The 4,117-nt window shown below is 33.7% G+C and overlaps 1 long non-coding RNA gene across 1 annotated transcript; it reads right to left on the bottom strand.

The window, feature by feature from the left end:
• Window positions 1-520: 520 nt before the first annotated feature.
• Window positions 521-2,242, bottom strand: LOC148785208 (uncharacterized). The gene is made up of 2 exons (XR_016067926.1): window positions 2,083-2,242; window positions 521-1,145 (listed from the first exon to the last, which is right to left on the bottom strand). It is a non-coding gene; the product is annotated as an uncharacterized LOC148785208 (long non-coding RNA).
• Between the last annotated feature and the right edge of the window lie 1,875 nt (window positions 2,243-4,117).

Raw genomic sequence — 4,117 nt, 5'->3', positions numbered from 1 at the left:
CTACAAGAAAACAGACTTTCAGAGACGGATTTTTCTGTCTTTGAAGCCTATATTTTCGTCGCTAATAGTATTAACGACGGATAAATTCCATCAGAAAATCTATTGCTGAAAGCCTAATGGCTAATTTCGTCGCTGAATCTGTCACTGTATTTTTTACAGAATATTATCCGTCTTAAAATCTGTTTCATTTAACAAACAAACTTAGACAAATCGTCTTTAAATCCATAGTTGATCTGTCTCAAAATCCATCGCAAAAGATTATCTTATGTTGTTGTCATTGAATCTGTCACTGAATCCGTCATTCTTCTGTGGCTGATTCTGTCACTAAATCCATCTTTAATTTTGTAGCTGAAGACAAAACTCCCATTTAATTCAATCCCTAATTTTTTTAAGCAAAGCTGAAATAGAATGAGACTAAATACCTGGACAAAATAAAGTATCACAATTATAACAAATGAAACAAGTATCAACCAAAACCATACAAAAACTAAGAAACCAATTGATATACTTAAAGTGGAAGTATGAGAAATACTATCATTGTTTACCCAGAAGACTTGCAATTCTTCATGTTCACAATTATACACCAAATACAATCATAAAAATGTTTGAAACATCGTATCATTCAAGAGCTTGCACTTTTTACTTAAATACAAGGATAATCACTATTTAAACTCCAATACTCTTTAATTTGCACCAAAATCAGAAATTGCCTAACGCTTTGCACCAAAATCTTGTTGCACATTGGGTCCAGATCCACCTGCAAACCGGCAATTGGTATATCCCACCTCTTAAATTAATTTGCGTACCATTTCTTCAAGCTCCACCGCCCTTCTTTGTGCATTTTCTTCCCTCCTCCTCGCATCTTCTTCTCTCCTTCTTGCATCTTCTTCCCTCTTCCGCGACTCCTCAAGAGCCTGCTCGAGCATCTTTTTACTCTCTGCTTCTCGTCTTAAAAGTTCTTCTTGCATTTTCATAGTTAACTCATTATATTTTTCATCCATTACTTCCGTTAACTCATTATATCTTTCTTCAGATTCCCTAGGTGTTGAAGTAACAGAAATTCTACTAAATCTGTTAGAAGATTGACTATGCCCAAATCCATATATCCGGCCTTTAGATGGCCCTCCGGTTACTTCACACCATGACTGCATGTTAAATAATTATGTAATTATTGGTATACTAAGATGTGCATATTTCTAGACATTGATTAAGTATAGAAGCTCATTTTGGACAAGAAAGGTTATATAAATTTGTCAAAATAGTGGGAACAAAACAAGTGTGTCAAAACTTACTGTAAATCCAGTGAAGAATTTATGGGAAACACATCATTATTCAAACAAAACCCAGGTTGCAGCTTTAAAAAAAAAAAAAACCAAACCACATTGGAAATAGAGGCATTAAAACACCAAATAATATGTTGGAATATAAAGGGTAGGGTCTTGGGGCAGAGTACCAAGTAAGGAGTTGATCCATGTGATCTTGGCGAAAGTCGTAGAGGCCAATGGAAGGATAACAGAGTGAGCGCATAGGTACTTCAGTTTTGGAAAAAAACCATTGAGTTTTATGAATAAATATTCTTCAAATTTCATGATATTTCTTTCATTTGTTGGTAGATGTGTGCTCTGTCTCTCATACCCCATTCATTAATATCTAAGTTCAGTTCATTTTGTAACCATAGAAGCAAATTTAATTCCACGAATAAAAATTAATGAACTTATAATTCCAATAACAGAAACTTCTCTCCACAACAAAAGAAAATGTACAAAAAGAAGATTGAATTGGTTTAAGCATTTAATAATAGAAAAGCAACTCCATCGTTAATAAATCATGAGCCAAAAAGATTAAAGCAGGCAAGTTTTCAATACTTGAAGAAAACATACATCAATCTCTTTCAAGCAATTTATCAAACAAGTAGCAAGCACTTAAATGTTTTCTCTAATTTCAAGTTGCCACTCAATCATCAACTTATATGATTACATACAGAAATCTTTAATATTAAGCTAATCAAGAAGGTAAAAAATAGGGGAAAATAAAACATAAAGAGGAGATTGAAAGCGATAACTAAGCAAAAGAAAAATTAACCTTTTTGTTCGAATGGCTCTTTCCTCCACCGGCCACCCACGAATAGCTGCGCAATACACCGGTGTGTTGTTGACGGCGGCACAGGGAGAAAAGAAGAAGAGCTTCAGCTTCGTACCTGACTGCAATTTGGGGAAACTTGCAATTGGGGATTTTGAGGTTTAATTTTATTTTTACCAACAATAATAATTTTTAAAAAATAATATTTATAAAAAAACCAAAATTTATTTTTAATTTTTATTTATAAAAATATGAAAAAAAGATGGAAGTAATGACGGAATCAAAGACGGAAACAAAAAAAATATATTTTTTTGAATCCATCTTTAATTCCGTCTTAGATTTTGAGAATCTAAGACAGAAATATTCCGTCTTATATTTTTTGTTTTATTATCAAATCAAAGACGGAATATTTTTTATATTTTTAATATTTTCCCAAAAATTCCTATTCGTCAAAAATTCAGTCAATATAAAGATTTATTTTATAATTTTAAGACGAAAACGTTTCCGTCGTTAAATCCGTCTTTGAAAGGTTAAATTTTTTGATGGATATATTTTCATCTTTGATTTCCGTCTCTGATAGCCTGCTCTCTTGTAGTGTAAAACCGCGATCAAAGGTGTACCCTTGACCTTTTTCGGCGTTTGGTGTAGAATAACATAATATATAGGCCAAGAATATAACCAAGAAAGTCGAGAGGATGCAAGAAATGTAAATTGAAATCTTACCCTCGTTGTTTTCTTTAATTGGCTTCTGGCGTTGGTTCCATTTCAACCGGATCTTCCTCCAAGAGGTTTCAACCTTTGAAATCATCTAAATTGTCCCTGCCAAGCACTAGGGATCTTCCTTTTCTCATGCTAGCAAGACAAAAGAAGGGAAGGAGAAAATCAAAGCACGTTATGGCCTAACCGTTTTTATTTTCTTTCATGTTAATTCTTTGACTCAAAAGAACCAAGAAGAACAAGATGGAGAGAGTATGGGAGAGAGAAAACACGAAATTTATTGAATTTGACGAGCCAAAAAACGTGTGTGTGAGATAAGAGAGTGTAAAAGTGTTTTGACCTAGTCACAACACTCTAGATAAGACCTAGCTGATTCCAACTCTCCATCCTCTCAACAACCTCAACCCTAGCCAAGATTTTCAGTCTTTTTGAAGCCAAAATTTCGTCGCCCTTTCAAAATTAGCCAACATCTCATATTGGCCTAGACAAGACCAAATTGGGTCATGGACTTGGTCTAAAAGGGACCAGGCTCTCATAGATCAAGCCTGTGTTCAATAAACCTAAATTAAATTTAATTTTAAGTCCATCACTTTAAGTTTTTTGATCCAATTACAGACCCAAGTCCACTCGCTTATTTAATTTATGAATCCAATTCATAAATTAAATCAAATCAACTAAATTAATACAATTAACTTAAAAGGACTAAAACCCAAAATTGAATAATTCAATTAATTAATCTTTGAAAAAAACCAAACCATGGATTTTTATATAAACAGTCCAATCATTTATAGCTCTCTCCAAAAAAATTAATTTAATATAATCAAATTAATCTCTATATTTTGGAATTAATTTTAAATTAATTCCATCAAGACCGGTGATTAGAGTGTGACTCTTTAGGTTCACCCTCAACTAGATTGGGGCGTGTGTGACCAACACAATAAATTTAATTAATTATTTTTTATTATCCCATAACCCGAAATAGCCAGTTACGATGGGTGACCGTCTAGCAACAATCCATGGCACTAGAGACTAGGTGAATTATGCGTGAACATTTAGGCTCTGAGTTTCATACGGGTGCAATCCTATTGTCAACCGTCTCCTAACCTTAGTTTAGAACATGAAATTGGGGGTCAGTTCCCATCCTTGACTAGACATCTATGCTTCATACTCGAGATGTGTTTACTCTACTAATCATTGTAGGAAATCCCTTCCCACTTAATCAATCGCTATAGCCATAGACTTAAAAAGTCTAAACATCTCAGAGCGCATAGGAGATCTCGCTATCACAATACTGGTAGGGGACAGATTTTTTCTTGGAATC

The sequence above is a fragment of the Sesamum indicum genome, linkage group LG10 (assembly GCF_026168435.1).
Source record: "Sesamum indicum cultivar Baizhima isolate 11 linkage group LG10, ASM2616843v1, whole genome shotgun sequence".
In the NCBI taxonomy this organism is placed as follows: domain Eukaryota; kingdom Viridiplantae; phylum Streptophyta; class Magnoliopsida; order Lamiales; family Pedaliaceae; genus Sesamum; species Sesamum indicum.
The sequence above is the reverse complement of the archived record's forward strand: the minus strand, read 5'-3'. Positions and strand labels throughout refer to the sequence as shown.